The sequence below is a fragment of the Mesoplodon densirostris genome, chromosome 1 (genome assembly GCF_025265405.1).
Source record: "Mesoplodon densirostris isolate mMesDen1 chromosome 1, mMesDen1 primary haplotype, whole genome shotgun sequence".
Taxonomy (NCBI): domain Eukaryota; kingdom Metazoa; phylum Chordata; class Mammalia; order Artiodactyla; family Ziphiidae; genus Mesoplodon; species Mesoplodon densirostris.
In genome coordinates this window covers 213,324,440-213,347,586 of record NC_082661.1, presented here as the reverse complement: position 1 = coordinate 213,347,586, position 23,147 = coordinate 213,324,440, and the positions used below count along the sequence as shown (strand labels likewise).

Sequence of the window (23,147 nt, the reverse complement as noted above, 5' to 3'; positions counted from 1 at the left end):
CTTTGTTAGGAAGAATGCTCTGGGCATACTTCAAATGGTTACTTTTCCATCTTTCTGCCAAAGACACAGAGTTTTTTTAGTTTGTTTGTTTTTGTTTTTTTGCCCCCTTTGGTTCTTCACCGTAAGAACCTGGTAGGATTCCTAGAGGTAAAACTCATGTTAAGTGTGGGTTCCCCCCCGAAGAATATGGTCCTCCAGGAGTTTCCTATTATCAAGTTAGTCTGCTCACAGCTTTTAGAAATTCACCAAAATTACCAGTTAAGAGTTCTTACCAGGTTATGGTATCAGTGGCTCTGTTCCAAGTAAACTGATTTCAGCCGTGATTCTCTATATTTGCCTCGGGTGGTGGTTTGCTCAGTGGCTTTATTTCTCTGATAGGCCCAAGAACAGTTGTTGATTTTCAGTTTGTTCAAACTTTTTCTTGTTGTAAAAACACAAGTGACAGCGTCCAAGCTCTTTAACTGTTGGAACTTAAACGGAAGTCCCCGGCCTTGACTTCTCATCTTTTCTCATATTCTATCACCAAGGGACAAACAATCCTCTTTTTGCCTCCAAGATTCCTTTAATTCATTCCCTTTCTTCAATTCCCATTGCCGTTGACTTAACTCAGGCCTTTGTATCTGGTTAGAATTCGCTAGTCTTGGAATTGTTCTCCCTGATTTTGTTTCAACACTAAGGAAGGAAATCTGAATAAGGTCATTTTATTGCTTAATTTACCTGTTAAATGTAAGATCTTTGAGGATAGGAGCCATATTTTATCTTTATACACCACAAATAATGTAGTCCAGTAACTTTCACAGAGGAGGAGTTCAGTAAATACAAATTCAATGAATGGAGGGATTAGTCATCTACTATCCTATGTGACTTTAGTGTTTTAGTAGAAACATTAGGCTGAAATCTGAAGTTAAAATTGATTTTTATTTCCTTAGATTAGTCCTGAAGCTCCTTGGGTGAATATATTTTGCCCATAAATATATTCCATTAATGATGCCAGTAGCTACCTCCTGGTGGTATTCTAAGTAACAATTCAATGAGGGCAGGCCAGGGAACGTGCTGTATAATTAAGACTCTGGGTATATAAATCTTAGATAGATATAGACAGATAGATATAGATATGTAAAATCTACAGACAATCCTGAGTCTCCAAATACTCAAGAACTATCAGAAACAGGAAATAATTTTACTGCCTTTCACAGTATCAAAACCATATAGAAGAATACTTTATAATAGAGGTGTTCTTTTCTTTCTCTCTTTCTCTCTCTCTCTCTCATATCAGGCATTCTCTCTCTCTCTCTTTCTCATATCAGGCATCTAACACAGTGCTTGGATTTTCACCACTCTTTTCAAGATAATTTTACCTTCTTTGTAAGCTACATCACAATCATTATTCCTGTCTTTCATAAGTAAATTGAAATAAAAAATAGAAACAGAAAAGATAAGTGACTTGATCAAGGAAAACACAAAAGTTATCAACAGAACTAAAATATAATAAAAGACTCATATTGCAATAACAAAAAACATGATTTCATATGTATTGACAATAGCTATTAGAATACTGAGAAAAATTCAGAAATTTTAATTTTCCCTAATATTTAAAGCCAAATTGCATATTACATATAAAGGTATTTTTAGAAGAATGCAGAAAAAAAGTGTACAAAACACCCTATTAATCTTAGCCACACAACAAAAGAAAAACATTAACTAATTTTTGTATTCCCTATTTTATCAGAAACAAAACCTTCTAAATTTAACTTCTAGGGAAACAAGGGAAGACTCCCCACTCAGTTCCATAGGCTTTATATCCATCATTCATTAGATTTGATTTTACAGAAACCCTATGAGTTATGTTATTACTGAGATTTTACAGGAGAGCAGAGTGCCTCAGAGAAGCCCTGGTAGCTAAGATCCCACAGTTATATTTATGTTAGAATGGAGTTTTACACATTGCATGTTTGATGAACGAGTAATTTCTGAGTTGAGCTCAGTGTCTGGTTCTATAGAGAATAAAGTATCATGAGGAATACTCTTTCTATTCTGGATCCCATGAGTTCATGATCTTTTGAATATCACACATATGTAGAAAAGTTGACACCAGCAAATTGAGGTTACTTTTACAAAGTATGTTAATAAAGTAAAGAGGAAATATTCCTGGGCAAGGGTCTTCCTAACCATCTCTCATGCTCACGGGGCCTCCACAGTTGATCATTATTTTGAGAGAATCATTTGAATGAATGTCAACAATATGTAAAAACCTAATGTCCTTTGCCTACCTTTTCCTTTCACAGCTGGATGGAAAAGATTGTTCATCTATTTGCCTCTCATCTTCAACTTTTGAATAAAGTCGTGATGGATAATCTCAGCCTCCTTAACCCTCAGTCTCCATTTGACATTGGTTTGGGAAATTTTTCAGACTTCCCTAGGGCAGATAAGTGACTGTATTTGTACTTTTTCTTATCTCAGCATTTTGAGTGAATTATTTTGAGGATCATTTATGAACCTGAAATATTCTTACAGATCAATTAGAAGGGAAACATAAAAGGACACCAATGTTTGGGCTTAACTCTGGGGGATTCTAACCTATCTCCCTTTTGGAAAAAAGGAGAACAGAAAGGTTAGAGAAGAAACTTGTCCTCACTGAGAAGTAAACAACCTAGACTACAGATAATAGTGACTCTACACTAACTACATAACAGGGACTCAAGTCCTGAGGGCATCTGTATCAGCTAGGGTGCTTTTGACAGTAAGTAAAAATTTACCACTTATAAATGGCTTAAACAAAAAAGGTATTTATTACCTCATACAACAAGATAACCAGAAATAGGTGATTCCAGCTTTAGTTATTCAGTGGCATACTAACATCATCAAAGACCCAAATACTTTCTATTTTATTCTCACTCATCCTCAGAGGGTTGGCATTAGTTCTCAGCCTTGACCCTTCATAGTTGTAGGAAGGCAAACACAGATCCAAAATGCATGTTTCTCAATCAACTTGATTTAATAGTAGGGAAGACAGTTTCTCCTCGCTTGTGTCCTTTTCATCCAATGCAATTTTTTCCCCCTATGGTCCATTGGCCAGGATTGGGTCACACAACCAAACCCTGGCTTCAAGGGAGTATCAGACATTTTTCAGCTGGTGGGCTCTACATCAAGGAAGAATGTCTGTGTGGGGACGGGATCAATGAGGTAGGATCTGACATTGTAAGAATGCATGCAAAACCCGTAGAGAAAGTCTCATGTGACCTTGCACTCATAACTCTTATTAATTTAAAAATCTTTCACTGAGTAAGGTATATAGAAGTAAGTGAATGCTAAATGTGAGCCATTGGACAAGGGTCTGAGAATACAGCAGCAAACAAGTTGGGAAAAGGATGCTTATACTCTTTAGCACAAGAGAGAGATTTTTAAAGTACAATGATGTTATGGAAGAGAATTACTAGATTCTAGAGAAAGACAATTTAGTCTTTTTTGATGAAGTAATGCTCAAGCTCCGATCTGAAGGATGAGTATAATTTTTCTGTGGAAAAAAGAAAAACAGAACACGCCTGGACTAAGGTAAAAGAGAACACAGAAAATTCAAGGAATTAAAAGATATCTAGTACAGACAAAGTATAAAACACAAAGGGATAGAATGGGACTTGACAATGCTGTATAATAAGTCCTATCACTTGGGCTTCTTAGACTTTATATTAAGGACAAAGGGAATGAAGGTGTTTAAAGACAAGGTTTTTGTTTTGTTTTGTTTTTTTGTATGGATATGACATAACATTTACATAAAGTTGGAAGAATGATTGGGAAATAAGGGGAGGAGATAGAGTAGTAAGAGAGGAAGTGAGGATACCAGTTAGGAGGCTATTATAATATTAGAGAAAACAGATAACAGTATTTTACCTAAATTGCTACTAGTGGAACTGAATTAGAGATTTTGACCCAAGCCCTCTGGAAAAATGCTCAACTACTGTCTGAAATAATTTTTATCAAGGTATTAATGCACACAATTTTAAAATGCATAATTGCAAATCAATTCAATGTGGTTTAATAAAGAATTTTCAAAAGTCAATTAAGAATCATTAAGCCTGTCTCTAAGGGAACAGGAATCTTGAGGAATGCCAGGTTCCCTCTGGTTAAACATGGTATCCCACATGAAGTTAACTGACTTCATTGCAGATTGTTCCCTCCCCAAATATGAGACAGAATATAGGAAAAATATGTAATTTCTGGGGTGCTGGTTTTGGGAATGATAGATTTGGTTTTCTCAGTTGTTTTTGTGTTGGTTTGGTTTAGTTTTCTACAAGAATGAATTTCCAATAATGTATTGGCATTTAATGGAGAACTTGAATACAATAAATTTTGCTTCTTGGATAATTTTATAGCAAGGTTTGCTTGCAATCATCCAATGAGAGATACATCTATCCATGCACTCATGCACATCCTACTTCCAAATTAATCTTCTCAATATATTTTTCAAAATCTCAAATTGTGTTTCTTTCTATTTAGGGACTTATGAATACATAGATACAGTATAAATCTTCTACCTATCATTGTCTTCCAACTGCCAGTGTCTGTAAAATACAGATTCAACATATTAACTTTTGTTAGACCTGAATTTTCTACTTCCTACAGTAGTAACTTTAAGCAGCATAGTGTTCAAGACAGTATAATTTGAGTTATACCATTATCAGGCAAAAATAGTGTTTATATTATAAACAGAACTACATGAAAGAAGTCTAATGAATGTATTCAATCATGAGGCAGTGAATTGTCTTCTTTTTCCCCCAAATATATTAAACCAAAAGAGTATGGAATATTTAGAGCAAAGAAGAGCTATTACTAAAAGAAGCAGCTAACATTTATTTTGTTTTCATTTTATGTCAGAAACTCTGGATAAATTATCTCATTTAACCCTTACAATAACCCTGAATTAGGAACTTACCTTTTATGATCAAGCGTTGAGAAACCAACGTTTTAAATGTGTTAATAATGCACTCAATCTACCAGAACTACCCTGTAACAGTATTAGGTCTCTTTGGCTCCAATGTCTAGATATTTCAGTATGATGATATATTGTCTCTTTCATAAAACATTTACAATAGGCCAAGCATTCCTAGTTCTTTTAAGCACATTTAATTTAGTTAGTACAATAATTCTGCTGGACAGATACGGTAGATATTAGTATCTATATTGTACAGATTTAAAAATCCCTGGAACTCAGAGAGGTTTAAATAAACCTTCTAATGTCACAAGTTAAGTAGTGGACAGAGATAAGTAATGGAGTTTTCATTTGAACCTATACATTTTGACACTAAAGTACACTGTTTTGCTTTCAAATTATCCAAGATAAATAACAGAAATGTTGACAAATTATCAGGAGAAAACTAAGCAAGGGAGGGGTAATAGAAAGTGCTGGATGTGAAGTCTTAGAGCCCAGCAGGTTATCTGTAGAGGCATTTTTTAAGTTGTCTTTTATAACAGATATTTGTTGATTAATTAATATATTCTTTTTTTTTCCAAAAAATACTTTTTGAGTGCATACCCTGTGCCAGACACAGGGTATATAATGTTGAAAGAAACAAGCTTCCAGTTGAGGAATGAGAAAACTCAGTTAACTAAGGCTTACTAGGGATTGAGAATAGTAAGGAATAGAAATGTATTAGAGAGTTACAGAATTTTAAAATTTTGTCATTTACTAGCTATCTGACCTTTCTCAAATTCCTTAGTATCTTGACACTTCAGTTTCCTCATATGAAATATGAGGGAAATATTAGTGCTTAATTTATGTGGTTGCTGTAGGCATTAAAATGAGTGACTAAGACTAATATGTATTAATATATGTAAATCACTTAGAAGGGGTGCCTGCTTTGCAAGCACTCAATAAATATTAGTTATTTACCATTTCATAAATGTTGGATGTTATGACGATGTCATGTTTCCTATTAATATTAAAGCACATCACCAAAGTTTATTCAATGTATAGCTAACTCTTAATATGTACCATTAATTAGATCTACTAATTGTAGCAAGACATTTTCAAACAGGGATTTCTGTTCACAACAAGGACAGTTGTAGCTCTGAAAATTTTCCTAAACCTCTTATTTAATTTTCTATTATCTTTGAGACAACGTTCCAAAAATTTACTTCTCTTAGTGAGACTTACATGCAACATTCTTCTATTCAGCAGTATGTTTCTCTGTCTCTCAGAAACTACACGGAGATCCATGGCTATGCCAATAAAATGTCAGAGAAATATTAAGGGCTTATAACACCTTGATGCTATAAAATGTACCACCTTGAATTCAGAAGAACTGAACTGGAATTAAAAAGGGAAACTGTTTATCTAACAGAGGGCAGAGAGCAGAAGCAAAAAGAAATACAATCCTGCAGCCTGTGGACAAAAACCACATTCACAGAAAGATAGACAAGATGAAAAGGCAGAGGGCTATATACCAGATGAAGTAACAAGATAAAACCCCAGAAAAACAACTAAATGAAATGGAGATAGGCAATCTTCCAGAAAAAGAATTCAGAAAAATGATTGTGAAGATGACACAGGACCTTGGAAAAAGAATGGAGGAAAAGATCCAGAAGATGAAAGAAATGTTTAAGAAACATCTAAAAGAATTAAAAAACAAACAAACAGAGATGAACAGTACAATAATTGAAATGAAAACTACACTAGAAGGAATCAATAGCAGAATAACTGAGTCAGAAGAACAGATAAGTGACCTGGAAGACATAATAGTGGAATTCACTGCAGCAGAACAAAATAAAGAAAAAGAATGAAAAGAAATGAAGACAGCCTAAGAGACCTCTGGGACAACATTAAACATAACAACATTCACATTATAGGGGTACCAGGGGAAGAGAGAGAGAAAGGACCAGAGAAAATATTTGAAGAGATTACAGTCGAAAACTTCCCTAACATGGGAAAGGAAATAGCCACCCAAGTCCAGGAAGTGCACCGAGTCCCATACAGGATAAACCCAAGGAGAAATACGCCGAGACACATAGTAATCAAATTGGCAAAAATTAAAGACAAATAAAAAATATTGAAAGCAGCATGGGAAAAATGACAAATAACATACAAGGGAACTCCCATAAGGTTAAAAGCTGATTTCTCAGCAGAAACTGTACAAGCCAGAAGGGAGTGACATGATATACTTAAAGTGATGAAAGGGAAGAACCTACAACCAAGATTACTCTACCCAGCAAGGATCTCATTCAGATTCGATGGAGAAATCAAAAGCTTTACAGACAAGCAAAAGCTAAGAGAATTCAGCACCACCAAACCAGCTCTACAACAAATGCTAAAGGAACTTCTCTAAGTGGGAAACACAAGAGAAGAAAAGGACCTACAAAAACAAACCCAAAACAATTAAGAAAATGGTCATAGCAACATACATATTGATAATTACCTTAAACGTGAATGGATTAAATGCTCCAATCAAAAAACATAGGCTTGCTGAATGGATACAAAAACAAGACCCATATATATGCTGTCTACAAGAGACCCACTTCAGACCTAGGGACACATACAGATTGAAAGTGAGGGGGATGGAAAAAGATATTCCATGCAAATGAAAATCAAAAGAAAGCTGGAGTAGCAATGCTCATATGAGATAAAATAGGCTTTAAAATAAAGAATGTTACAAGAGACAAGGAAGGACACTACAGAATGATCAGGGGATCAATCCAAGAAGATATAACAATTATAAATATATATGCACCCAACATAGGAGCACCTCAATACATAAGGCAACTGCTAAGAGCTCTAAAAGAGGAAACAGACATTAATGCAGTAACAGTGGGGGACTTTAACACCTCACTTACACCAATGGACAGATCATCTAAAGAGAAAATTAATTAATAAGGAAAGACAAGCTTTAAATGACACAATAGACTAGATAGATTTAATTGATATTTATAGGACATTCCATCCAAAAACAGCACATTACACTTGCTTCTCAAGAGCGCACAGAACATTCTCCAGGATAGATCACATCTTGGGTAACAAATCAAGCCTCAGTAAATTTAATAAAATTGAAATCATATCATGCATCTTTTCTGACCACAATGCTATGAGATTAGAAATGAATGATAGGGAAAAAATACATAAAAAACACAAAGAGGTGGGGACTAAGCAATACATTACTAAATAACCAGGATATCACTGAAGAAATCAAAGAGGAAATCAAAAAATACCTACAGACAAATGACAATGAAAACATGACAATCCGAACCTATGGGGTGCAGCAAAAGCAGTTCTAAGAGGGAAGTTTATAGCTATACAAGCCTACCTCAAGAAACAAGAAAATTCTCAAATAAACAATCTAACGTTATACCTAAAGGAACTAGAGAAAGAAGAACAAACAAAACCCAAAGGTAGCAGAAGGAAAGAAATCATAAAGATCAGAGCAGAAATAAATGAAATAGAAACAAAGAAAACAATAGCAAAGATCAATAAAACTAAAAGCTGGTTCTTTGAGAAGATAAACAAAATTGATAAACCATTAGCCAGACTCATCAAGAAAAAGAGGGAGAGGACTCAAATCAATAAAATTAGAAATGATAAAGGAGAAGTTACAACAGACAACGCAGAAAAACAGAGCATCCTAAGAGACTACTAAAAGCAACTCTATGCCAATAAAATGCACAACCTGGAAGAAATGGACAAATTCTTAGAAAGGTATAACCTTCCAAGAGAGATCCAGGAAGAAATAGAAAATATGAACAGACCAATCACAAGTAATGAAATTGAAACAAACAAAAGTCCAGGATCAGATAGCTTTACCAGTGAATTGTATCAAACATTCAGAGAAGAGCTAACACCCATCCTTCTCAAACTCTTCCAAAAAATTTCAGAGGAAGGAAAACTCCCAAACTCATTCTATGAGGCCACCATCACCTTGATACCAAAACCAGACAAAGATACTACAAAAAAAGAAAATTACAGACCAATATCACTGATGAATATAGATGCAAAACTCAACAAAATACTAGCAAACAGAATCCAACAACACATTAAAAGGATTATACACCATGATCAAGTGGGATTTATCCCAGAGATGCAAGGATTCTTCAATATATGCAAATCAATCAATGTGATACACCATATTAACAACTTGAAGAAGAAAAACCATATGATCATCTCAATAGATGCAGAAAAAGCTTTTGACAAAATTCAACACCAATTTATGATAAAAACTCTCTAGAAAGTGGGCATAGAGGGAACCCACTTCAACATAATAAAGGCCATATACAACAAACCCACAGCAAACACCATTCTCAATGGTGAAAAACTGAAAGCATTTACTCTAAGATCAGGAATAAGACAAGGATGTCTACTCTCACCACTATTATTCAACCTAGTTTTGGAAGTACTAGCCACAGCAATAGAGAAGAAAAGGAAATAAAAGGAATACAAATTGGAAAAGAAGAAGTAAAGCTGTCACTGTTTGCAGATGACATGATACTATACATAGAGAATCCTAAAGATGCTACCAGAAAACTACTAGAGCTAATCAATGAATTTGGTAAAGTTGCAGGATACAAAATTAATGCACAGAAATCTCTGGCATTCCTATATACTAATGATGAAAAATCTGAAAGTGAAATCAAGGAAACACTCCCATTTACCATTGCAACAAAAAGAATAAAATATCTAGGAATAAACCTACCTAAGGAGACAAAAGACCTGTATGCAGAAAATTATAAGACACTGATGAAAGAAATTAAAGATGATACAAATAGAAGGAGAGATGTACCATGTTCTTGGATTGGAAGAATCAACATTGTGAAAATGACTCTACTACCCAAAGCAATCTACAGATTCAATGCAATACCTATCAAACTACCAATGGCATTTTTCACAGAACTAGAACAAAAAATTTCACAATTTGTATGGAAACACAAAAGACCCCGAATAGCCAAAGCAATCTTGAGAACGAAAAATGGAGCTGGAGGAATCAGGCTCCCTGACTTCAGACTATACTACAAAGCTACAGTAATCAAGACAGTATGGTACTGGCACAAAAACAGAAAGATAGATCAATGGAACAGGATAGAAAGCCCAGAGATAAACCCACAGACATATGGTCACCTTATCTTTGATAAAGGAGGCAGGAATGTACAGTGGAGAAAGGACAGTCTCTTCAATAAGTGGTGCTGGGAAAACTGGACAGGGACATGTAAAAGTATGAGATTAGATCACTCCCTAACACCATACACAAAAATTAGCTCAAAATGGATTAAAGACCTAAATGTAAGGCCAGACACTATCAAACTCCTAGAGGAAAACATAGGCAGAACACTCTATGACATAAATCACAGCAAGATCCTTTTTGACCCACCTCCTAGAGAAATGGAAATAAAGACAAAAATAAACACATGGGACCTAATGAAACTTCAAAGCTTTTGCACAGCAAAGGAAACCATAAACAAGACCAAAAGACAACCCTCAGAATGGGAGAAAATATTTGCAAATGAAGCAACTGACAAAGGATTAATCTCCAAAATTTATAAGCAGCTCATGCAGCTCAATAGCAAAAAAACAAAAAACCCAATCCAAAAATGGGCAGAAGACCTAAATAGACATTTCTCCACAGAAGATATACAGACAGCCAACAAACACATGAAAGGATGCTCAACATCTTTACTCATTAGAGAAATGCAAATCAAAACTACAATGAGATATCATCTCACACCAGTCAGAATGGCCATCATCAAAAAATCTAGAAACAATAAATGCTGGAGAGGGTGTGGAAAAAAGGGAACACTCTTGCACTGCTGGTGGGAATGTGAATTGGTACAGCCACTATGGAGAACAGTATGGAGGTTCCTTAAAAAACTACAAATAGAACTACCATATGACCCAGCAATCCCACTACTGGGCATATACCCTGAGAAAACCATAATTCAAAAAGAGTCATGTACCAAAATGTTCATAGCAGCCCTATTTACAATAGCCCGGAGATGGAAACAACCTAAGTGTCCATCATCGGATGAATGGATAAAGAAGATGTGGCACATATATACAATGGAATATTACTCAGCCATAAAAAGAAATGAAATTGAGCTATTTGTAATGAGGTGGATGGACCTAGAGTCTGTCATACAGAGTGAAGTAAGTCAGAAAGAGAAAGACAAATACTGTATGCTGACACATATATATGGAATTTAAGAAAAAAATGTCATCAAGAACATAGGGGTAAGACAGGAATAAAGACACAGACCTACTAGAGCATGGACTTGAGGATATGGGGAGGGGGAAGGGTAAGCTGTGACAAAGTGAAAGAGCGGCATGGACATATATACACTACCAAACGTAAGGTAGATAGCTAGTGGGAAGCAGCCGCATAGCACAGGGAGATCAGCTCGGTTCTTTGTGACCGCCTGGAGGGGTGGGATAGGGAGGGTGGGAGGGAGACGCAAAGGGGAGGGGATATGGGAACATATGTATATGTATAACTGATTAAATTTGTAAAATAAAAAAAAAAAAAAAAAAAAAAAAAAGAAATCTCTTGCATTCCTATACATTAATGATGAAAAATCTGAAAGTGAAATTAAGGAAACAATCCCATTTACCATTGCAACAAAAAGAATAAAATACCTAGGAATAAACCTACCTAGGGAGACAAAAGACCTGTATGCAGAAAACTATAAGACACTGATGAAAGAAATTAAAGATGATACCAACAGATGCAGAGATATACCATGTTCTTGGATTGGAAGAATCAATATTGTCAAAATGACCATACTACACAAAGCAATCTACAGATTCAATGCAATCCCTATCAAATTATCAATGACATTTTTTACAGAACTAGAACAAAAAATCTTAAACTTGTATGGAGACAAAAAAGACCCTGAATAGCCAAAGCAGTCTTGAGGGAAAAAAATGGAGCTGCAGCAATCAGACTCCCTGACTTCAGACTATACTACAAAACTACAGTAATCAAGATAATATGGTACTGGCACAAAAACACAAATATAGATCAATGAACAGGATAGAAAGCCCAGAGATTAACCCACGCACATATGGTCAACTAATCTATGACAAAGGAGGCAAGGATATATAATGGAGAAAAGACAGTCTCTTCAATAAGTGGTGCTGGGAAGACTGGACAGCTGCATGTAAAAGAATGAAATTAGAACATTCCCTAACACCATACACAAAAATAAACTCAAAATGGATTAGAGATCTAAATGTAAGACCAGGCATTACAAAACTCTTAGAGGAAAACATTGGAAGAACACTCTTTGACATAAATCACAGCAAGATCTTTTTTGATCCACCTCCTAGAGTAATGGAAATAAAAACAAAACAAAAAAAATGGGACCTAATGAAACTTCAAAGCTTTTGCACAGCAAAGGAAACCATAAACAAGACGAAAAGACAACCCTCAGAATGGGAGAAAATATTTGCAAATGAATCATCAGACAAAGGATTAATCTCTAAAATATATAAGCATCTCAATATTAAAAAAAACAAACAACCCAACCAAAAGTGGGCAGCAGACCTAAATAGACATTTCTCCTAAGAAGATATACAGATTGCCAACAAACACATGAAAGGATGCTCAACATCACTAATTATTAGAGAAATGTAAATCAAAACTACAGTGAGGTATCACCTCACACCAGTTAGAATGGGCATCTTCAGAAAATCTACAAACAACAAATGTTGGAGAGGGTGTGGAGAAAAGGGAACTCTCTTGCACTGTTGATGGGAATGTAAATTGATACAGCCATCATGGAGAACAGTATGGAGGTTCCTCAAAAAACTAAAAATAGAACTACCTTATGACCCAGCAATCCCACTACTGGGCATATACCCAGAGAAAACCATAATTCAAAAAGACACATGCACCCCAATGTTCATTGAAGCACCATTTACAATAGCCTGGACATGGAAGCAACCTAAATACCCATTGACAGACAAATGGATAAAGAAGATGTGGTACATATATACAACAGAATATTACTCAGACATAAAAAGGAACAAAATTGGGTCATTTGTAGAGACGTGGATGCATCAAAATACTGTCATACAGAGTGAAGTAAGTCAGAAAGAGAAAAACAAATATTGTATAGTATAAACACATATATGTGGAATCTAGAAAATGGTACAGATGAACCGGTTTGCAGGGCAGAAATAGACACAGAAGTAGAGGACAAACGTATGGACACCAAGGGGAGAAAGCATCTGAGGGTGGTGGTGCTGGTGGGATAAATTGGGAGATTGGGATTGACATGTATACATGGATATGTATAAAATTGATGACTAATAAGAAAATAAATAAATAAACATTAAAAAAATTTAAACCCTTCTTGTAAGTAGAATATGAAGTATTTAACACACTGATACTAGCCTCACCTCTATTAAACCTGTATTGTGTATCAGTCAAAATCAAAACTGTGTTGTTAGAATAAAACGCCTTAAAAACAAACCAAAAAAACAACAAAAAAAGGGAAATTTTTCTACTTTATACAATATTTTTGATTGTCATAGTAAAAATTTACTTAAAACACCAAATTTACTATCAGTGGCACTTTTTTTTTTTTTTTTTTTCGGTACGTGGGCCTCTCACCGTTGTGGCCTCCTCCGTTGCGGAGCACAGGCTCTGGACGTGCAGGCTCAGTGGCCATGGCTCACGGGCCCAGCCGCTCCATGGCATGTGGGATCTTTCCAGACCGGGGCACGAACCCATGTCCCCTGCATCGGCAGGCGGACTCTCAACCACTGCGCCACAAGGGAAGCCCTCAGTGGCACTTTTGACAGTTTGGAGTACACAGCTCTTGCCTAACTCCCACATTTTACACATGAAAATATTGAATTACATGCTGGGTAATTTACTTTCTCAAGACCATACAGCTAGATAATAAAGCAACCTGTACCAAACGCCTGTCCCCTAACTGCTGTTCACAGCACAGAACCAAGTCATCCTCACATAAAACAGCAACTGGCCACCAGAGTTATAGCTGATCCCAGATTGAGAGACATTTTACTCAGGTTTACTAACCTTCTACCTTCCAAAGCTGTCAGACTTTTAAATTCTGTTTTGCAAATGAAAATACTCTGCACAGAATATCTAACCTCTTATTTTCTAAAGAACTATGAAATATTAGCAAAAAATTCATGAATGTAAATAACAATTTTGAATATGTAAATACCATACATTAAAATGTGCCTATTTTCAGTTAACCTGTTACAATCCTTCTGTATTAATTTTGAAATCTACGTATTTCTAGTTTAAATTCTTAAGGGAGAAATCCATATGTGTGTCATAGTAGTAATGAGTTTATGAATGGAAAGAGCTACATTTTTGAAACATTAAATTATAATGAAGATAGAATAAACCCCACCAAGTATCTTTTCTTACTATTAACATCTGTAGTTCAGAAATTGTCTCACCACGTGCTACATTTAACAACCTTATCTCTTTGACAGTAAAATTATCTCTAAAACAATAGTTCTACATTGCCAAACTATTTGTAACTGAATGGAATAATAATTCTTATGATGTTTCATCAGGCATCTTTGGAAAAGAGTTAACAAAAAATAATTATTATTATGTTTTGACATATTGAGCAGGATACTTTAGCACTCTCTGGAGTGAAAACAGGCTGTGTTTTTATCACTTGATCTCAAGTACTCAATTCATCATTCTTATATGATCTCCAGGAGGATATGTGGAGTGGGTTCATTCAGTTTTAGTTTTCAAGGTGCTGAAGAGTCATTATCATACAATGACTCATTTTTCCTTGTTAAATCCATTATAGGAGAACTCAAATAGAAAATGATCTTGTCAGCAAGTAATCTGGGCAAACTTTAGAAGCTATACATTTCATTTAAAACATTGATCAGCGATTTGTGATTTTTTTAGCTTAAATCCACAAAGCCTAGTTATCCATTTTTAAGGCTCAGAATTTTATTCTTACATACAAGCCTATCAATGAACTTTCTGGATAGGAGTGGGTGAGATTAATGAGCTTGTTATAATTCATTAGAAAGTGATATGTGGATGACTGCCTACTTTAATTAGTTTTATTACTGTAGAAAATTGTTTCATATGCCAAGTTCATCACCAAGCACGCCTGGAAAACATTAGAGCAGTAATCAGACTTGATATGAGGTACGTTTCATTAGGCAGTATGGCTAACAGCACTTATAATGAACAAGGAGGGTATTAAAAAGGTGGACATGACAGCATTTAGCAAAAAGGAATATATCAGATCAGCTATTTTTGTGAAGCAAAGTATAGTACTTCAAAATACTGTTGTGGCATACAGGGTATTAGATTCATAATTATGGCAAAACATTTAAGTATCTCAGGTTCATCTAATAAATCTCAATGCAATTTTTCTATGACTCATACATTATCATGAAAATATTAGTAACCAGATCTTCTAACAAAGTAATACTTCAAATGATTTTTTTTAACCATTACCACCCCAAGGAATAATACACCTATAACTTTGATCAGATAGAAAACTCAAGTCACAATGTGAAGGAACAAATCCAAATATAAAGCATTATTTCAGATTAGAGGTAAATGAAAAATTATGAATGTACTCCATTGGAACTGACTGGCCTCTTTTGGTTAGTTCTGAGTAATAAAAATATTTCTTTTTAAAATGTTCTTAATACTTCTTTTACCTGAGGTCAAAATTAACCCTAGAATCATTTAATATTTAAGATTTTGGCCTCATATAAATATTAGAAGTTAAACCTCATGAACTAACTAGAAAATAAAGAATAAACTATATACCCCTATACTCTCTCACTCTGAAGACATTCATATCATTCATAATTTACCAAACTTTATTTTACCATATCTTGTTAAGCAGTGTTTAAGAAGCATAGTCCTCTTGTCACTGATCAAGAGATGAATGTTATTACATTTTTACATATATCGATAGCATGTTGAAGTTTCTGACCACCCAATCTAATGTTTAGCTTTTAAAAAAAAAAATTTATTTATTTATTTATTTATTTGGCTGTGCTAGGTCTTAGTTGTGGCATGCAGCATCTTTAGTTGCAGCATGTGGGCTCTTAGTTGCGGCATGTGGGATCTAGTTCCCTGACCAGGGATTGAACCTGGGCCCCCTGCACTGGAAGCATGGAGTCTTAACCACTGGACCACCAGGGAAGTCCCTAACATTTACCTTTAAGAGTACATTCTCTCAATATTTAGAATTATTCCTTTAATTACGTGAGCTATACACTCAAGACATTCTAATTTCTCTGTTGCTATTACAGAAATAATGCTAGTGTAATTTCAGGTAGAGAACTGAAATTTCTGGCTTCTCCTCTAATGTATTTTGTTTTCACTGGAAATGTTCTAATTACAAAGCATAACAGTTCAATAAGCTATCATTAAATAACAAATGCAGAAAATACCAGCAACTGTTTTTCCATTCAATATAGATGTCACCTAGGTTGAATAAAATCTAACTTTAAAAATATTAGGAATAAGGTAGAAAAGCATTTAACCATGTCCTATTCCTGAGTAATCTTATTAAAAGAACAACAAACAAACCTAACCATCATCACTAACAGTAAGAGACACAACAAAGTACTCCAGTTCCAAACCCCACAAGTATTTTTAGTGTCCTAAGGAAAGTTGCTTGCCTAAGGTTTATTAGTAGCTTTCAAAATTACATTGTAAATATTCTGATTTCCTATCTTACAACACAGTGATTCAGCATACAAGTCAACCATCAATTACTTTTATTAAAGGCAGAAAGCATCATAAAATTCAGTTATGCATATGCTTAAAATTAAAATAAAGGCAATCGGTAGTATTAAAATGTTCGCCTATTTTGTATTCATTTCAAAAAATTACTCTTTGTGGGTTATATTTCATTTTGTTTGCAATACAGATGATTGATTAGTGAGTAAAAGAGGATATAAAAACTTGGGAGGAAAAATAACATTTTTCCTTTTGTGTCATAAAAAGAAAGGTCTTCACAAGGAAAGACACTAGATAAAAATCATTTTTTAACACAATAAGAAAAGCCTACTTTTCTTTAAGAGGAAATCAATTTAACAGACAAGTCACAGTAATTCTGCCAGGATGTTCTTGAGATTAGAGAATGATTTGAGGCTTCATTTTATCTGCTACACCACAACTCAAAATGTTTGAAAACTACAATAACTTAAGCGTAAGCATGAAAGTATTTTCAAGTATGAAAACAGTCTGGTGATTGATTAATCTGCTATTAAAGAGCTGTAATTCCTAGTCAGTTTTTCACATGACACTGAAATATCTGCATTTTGTTCCAGTAGTGAGTGTGAGTTATACCTGACATTTTCTGCGAGAAATTTTTGCCTATTAGCATATATAAAGCAGTCATCAATAAATAATAAACATATATTTGGTAAGTTTTTCACCCATCACCTATCAAAAACTGGTCTTAATTTTGATAGTGAAAACTAATTGATATATAAAGCTTGCCATGTCTTCTCTCAACATTTTTATGAAACCACTGAAACTTAATTAACTAATATACTGATTCAAAAACAAAACTCTAATAATAATCTTCACTGCCCCCCTAAAATAATATTTTGAATAACAATGCTAAGAAAATCTTTAAGAAATAATGGAATGTGTTTAGAATTCAAAATTGTTACATAAATTCTTTCTTTTTTTTTAAATTACACCACATTACTAGCATTTTTGCTTTGAAGCTGAATGTTCTGAGTGAAAAATCACTGTAGAACTAAAATTTATGAGTAGAATTGTGTAATTTCTTGCCTTAGTCTTACAGTACCTGGGATTTAAACAACATTGAAAACTCAGGGGACTATCTAGTCAAAATTTATACTGATTATATGTTTTAGCTCCTTCCAATTGCCAGTGGTAATGACGCCTAAGAATCACTCTATGACACGAATTTAAGTCACAGCAATGTAGAAATAGTAATAGGAAACCAGAGGATACATCACACAAAGCTGTGTGTAAAAAGAAAAGCAAGTGTTATCTGCTGGGGTTCCAAGTGAAATCCAAATTCCCATTCCAGTACTGGAACCTATGAAATTGGCACAAAATTGAAAACCCTTAAATTAACCAAACCACTTCATGAGCTATGGCCCAACACAACAGATTTGGAAGTTGTTTACATTCAAAATACTACCTCACTTTTTACAAAAATGTCACTTTTGGTTCCACTTCTTTCCTTCTTAGCGCCTGACATTTTCTAAATACAATTACTTTATCTGGTAAAAGAGCTTTAGCACTTTATCTCTCTAGTTGGGAGGAAAAGAAAGAGTAGGATGTACAACGAATAGATTTTGATTTCTACCAATTCAAGTATAAAATTGTAACATGGTAAAAATGGGTCAATGAAAATATATTTTCCTTTAAGACATCCACTTCTTCATAAAAAATTTGGTTATTCAATAATGTTATTTAAAGAAAAACAGATGATTAACAAATCACTAGTAAAAAATAACATTTATTATGTATAATAAATAATGTTAAAATATATTTTTATTTATTTGAATATTTGGGTGATAAATTTAATAAATTAAACTAATAGCTTTAGAATAACATGTTTTATAAATAAACAAAAATACCATTAGAAATAAAATATGAAAAATTTTTTTCTAATAAAGAGATTTTATTCTAAAGATAAGACTATTATGGACTGAATGACTCCCCCCAATTCATATGCTTAAGTCTAACTACCAAAGTAAGTTAGATGAGGTCGTGAGGGTGGGGCCTCATAATGGAATTAGTGTCCTCCTAAAAAGAGGCAGAGAGACTAGAGTTTTCTCTCTCTTTCTCTGTCTGTCATATGAGGACAGAATAAGAAGGAGGCTACCTGCATGCCAGGAAGGGGCCCTTTGAAGGAATCAAATTTGCTGGCACTTTGATCTTGGCCTTCCCAGCCTCCAGAACTGTGAGAATAAGTATCTGTTGTTTAAGCCACCCAGTCTATGGTATTAATTACAGCAGCCTGAGCTGATTAAGACAAAAACCAACAGGTGATAATTAGGAAAATTTATGTAAATATTAGCAGCAAGTAAGCACTTTAAAATTATAGCTATATAAAAGGCTAAATAACAAATAATGCATTAAAAAGTCCATAGCTATATTTATGACAGCAAAAGCAGTCCCACAAAAGAACAATATTCTGTACGTGCAGGATAATCATTAGGTTATAAATAAATTTTTAAAATATCTCTTGCCTCTAGTACTTTTTTTTCCTTTGAAACGAATGGAAAACATCAAAACTACTGTTTTCCTAACTTAAGTGATAGATTTCATTTGCATTATTGTTCAAATGACTTGTTCCATTCAGACTTTTTGTAAACTATTGAGCAAGAAATTTTATTTGACTCCTAAAGTTTGACTTTGTCAGTAACTCAGTTTCTTCATCATTTGCATGTGGTTGTGCTTTTGTGAGTGTATACATGTGTGAAAGAGAAAAAGCAGCTCATGAGAAAGAAGGCAAGAATGAAGCAACTGAGTAACAGTAAGAGAGAAAGTGCCAGGGAGAGATTTGGATAAGGGGGTCAGTGGAAGAAGAGAAAATAAGAGGAAGAAAAAGGAAGACAGTGATTGGTACAGTAGATGGTAACCTCTGTATACACCCAAGGGTAACAAATAAATAATAGATAATACAAGGAAGATAATTTGCTTTGGGCTTTTTCCCTAACATCTGAGGATAACATTAAGATATTTCAAATCTTGTTTAATAACTCATTCTTTGATATATATGTTACTGAAATATTAATCTAAATGACATATGACCGCGTCTAAAAATGGTAATCCTTATATGCCCTAATTTTTCCTTTTGTGATTGCAAGTTTTTGACCTTCCACTCACATATGTAGTACCAAACATATATTGAGTGTGGTATTAATCATCTGTAGGTGTGTAACAAATTAAATAGAACAAATATTTATTATCTCATTCAGTTTCTGTGAGTTAGGAGTCTGGGTGTGGTTTAGCTGGGTGTTGGGCTTAAGGTCTCTTGAGGTTGTAATCAAGATATAAGCCAGGGCTGCAGTCTTCTCGAATACAGATGAACTCAAGCTAAAGCACCCTCTTCCAAGCTCACTAACACGAGTGTGTCTATAGGGCTGCCTCATAACACGGAATCTTCCCGAGGGCAAGTGGTCCAAGTAAGAGAGAGTAAGTTAGAATGACCAAGAAAGACAGCCTAGATATGAATGATCTAATATATAACTTTGTAAAAATTATATTTTTCTCAGAAATCTACTTAATAACACACACAAAGATATTCACAAAAAAGTAGCCTTTTGAGTTCACTGTTAGGACAACCATTTGGTTTAGTTTAGCATCAGCAAACTGGAACTCAACTGATTTCTAGGGAGAAAAAAAGATCACAGATAATTTTCAAAGCAGAAGAACTAACCGTTTAAACCTATAATATTATTTCAATCACCAAAGAAATGGCAAATCCAAAGTTCAAATACAATCATGTTATGATGCCTTCACTTTACAAAAACATGTTCTATATTTTGCATTTTGCCTCTTTTAGAATTGTGAAGAGTTGCACTATTGCTAAATTATTTTCAGATTAGTTTACTATCCCTTAAAAACAAAAAAAACTGTAGGAACACAGAAAAGCAGAACAATGAATCTGTTACACTGCACATTTCTTTAAATGTCCTCTTATGGAATCACTCCAGGAGGCTCTGCCGGGCAAATATTGTGAATGTTAAGATAATGACTATCATATACATATTTTGAAATTTGAATGATGCACAGAGCATCTGTGAGGTAGCTGGGTACCATTCTCTAGTCAGATAAATGGCGTTCAACTCGCTCTGTAGTACAATCACATTCAACAGGTAATTCATCTTAAGTTGAACTGAGTGTTAAAGTAGTGATGAATTGCTCTGGATTTCCTAAACCACAGAGTATAGAACACATCTCATATGAGCTCTAGTGCACAAAACTTAAGGGTCCTTAGATCTCATAAATGTTTTATATCTTTAACTGTCTCTAATTCTGTATCAATGGAGAGAAAATGCATGAGTTACTGTCAGAATTTGTGAACACAGAGAAAGACTCCAGAAAAAAAATTTAAACTCCATTAATGTGTGTGTATGTGTATAAAACTTAATTTTAATACCAGATGGCATTTGTCACATCAGGACAAGGTCCTTTTGATTATGATTTACTTAAAATTCTTTGTATACAATTTATTACAAATAGGTAATATATACAAATAAAATCAATTAATTACTGTTTAAGTGTTAAGATATTTTACTTCTCTCTACTTAGTTGTACCTGGTGTTGGTTAATATACACAATCCTGAAAATCTGATTTATAAATAAAACTTTTGCATAAAGAACAGTTTACATGAATTGTGGAAACTGTGTGTTCAATTGCCCCTTGAAGAATATGAGTTTGAACTGTACAGGTCCACTTACAAGGTGATATTTTTCAGTAGTAATAATACAGTACTACACAATCCGCAAGGTTGGTTGACTCCACAGATGTGGAGGGCCGACTATAAATTATACTTGGATTAGCCCCTGAGTTGTTCAAGAGTCAACTATATTTTCATAAAGAGAGTATCCATCTGCATTAGCAAGACTTTCCTGCTATGTTCACACAAGGGTAGGCTGTTTAATTAAGATTGATGTGTTTCTTGTTTAGATTTTTGGCATATTGTAAGTCTCCGAATTTCAAACAATTTGTGTTCTATAAGTTTCTGTCTAGGTAAGTTTATGAAAATTTAATATATGCATTCCCTTTTCTTCCTCCAATGTTTTCAGTGATCCTGCCTACTCTTCAGGCTTCAACTGCCTCCCATTATAGGAACCCATACAGCTAACAGTCATGAACTACTTGTACGACTTCACACAGTCTGTACTCACCTCCATGCTTCCACCATCTTTCCTTCTGCTCAGAATGGCCTTTCCCTACTCTAGCACAGTCTGACTTATTATTAAAAATTCAGCTCAAATATTAGCTTTCTGGGAAATATGGAATCTCTTGTCAAAATTAGATGTGTTTACTTAAAAATCTATTTTAATCCTTAACAATCTAGCCTATAATTGTAGTTTGTTTGTTTCTTGCCCCACTCCTCACTAGAATGCATTTTCTTAGAGGAAAGAAACCATGGCTCAGTTGACTTTGCAATCCTTTCTACAGTGGAGTAACTGGAAAAGAATAAATTTTTTTAAAAAGTTGTCTGAGTAAGAAAAATGGAAAGAGGGGACAGCTATCCTTTAAACCTCTGCATCCCAGATTCTAACAAAGAAGAGTACAGAGAATCCTAAACAAGTCTTCAGGTGTATTTCTTAATTGTCAAAGTTCTGGAATGATCCTTGGGTAAAATATCTGTATATTAGGTGTTCATAGGTCAAGCAATGTTTAAAGAAACACAATATTAGGATGCCCCTTCAGGAGTCAGGAAATTTATCTCTCACTCTGTTTAATATCTGCATATGGATACACTGCTAATAAGTGTATTAGGATTTTATGCAGTTATTCAGAATCCTTTAAGGAGACCAAAGGCTATTTAAGAACCCATTTTTGTTAAAAACAGGTTTCCCAAAGGCCTTGTACAGTTTGTTAAATAATAAGCCAATTCAAGCTTGATGTAGAAACACCTCTGAGAACATAGGAGAGAGTTAATTAAGTGAGTTAGTGACATGTTTGCTAAGAACTGTGTTCCTGATTGGAAAGAATCTTGGACAGAAGTATTTTATAGAGATTGTTGCAGACACAATGGGTTGCCATGATTTTTTCCTCTACATTTCATCTGAGAAAAGAAAGAAGTATAGGCCACCAAAGGAGAATGAGAACAATGAGATACTTCATAGAATAAAGAAAATTATTTTGTATTTACAAAATGATTGGTCAGTTTAGGAGGCAGTGACAAATTCATATTGGTTAACAATACAATGTCATCATTAAAGTATTTGGAAGTGACATAGGCCAGAAGAAAAGAGAGCCTGAATTGCTACTAATATCCAAGTTATAAGTGACTTTTTAGGAAATCACGGGCTAGGGATTTTCAACTAATTTCCTTGTTGAGAAAAATAGTTTCCAAACATGGCATAAATTAATTTTCTTCATTGTTCTTTTAAACAGCTTAATCGGTTAAGTTTGATAAGTTATTATTATAATTAATACTTTTAAAATTTTACACTTTTATTTTA

General features: G+C 34.3%; 1 protein-coding gene and 1 non-coding gene across 5 annotated transcripts in view; both read right to left on the bottom strand.

The window, feature by feature from the left end:
* CCSER1 (coiled-coil serine rich protein 1) overlaps positions 1-23,147 on the bottom strand; it is a 1,210,612-nt gene that overhangs the window by 637,515 nt on the left and 549,950 nt on the right. The gene's annotated exons all lie outside the window — the stretch shown is intronic.
* TRNAW-CCA (transfer RNA tryptophan (anticodon CCA)) lies at positions 16,073-16,145 on the bottom strand. The gene has a single exon. It is a non-coding gene; the product is annotated as a tRNA-Trp (tRNA).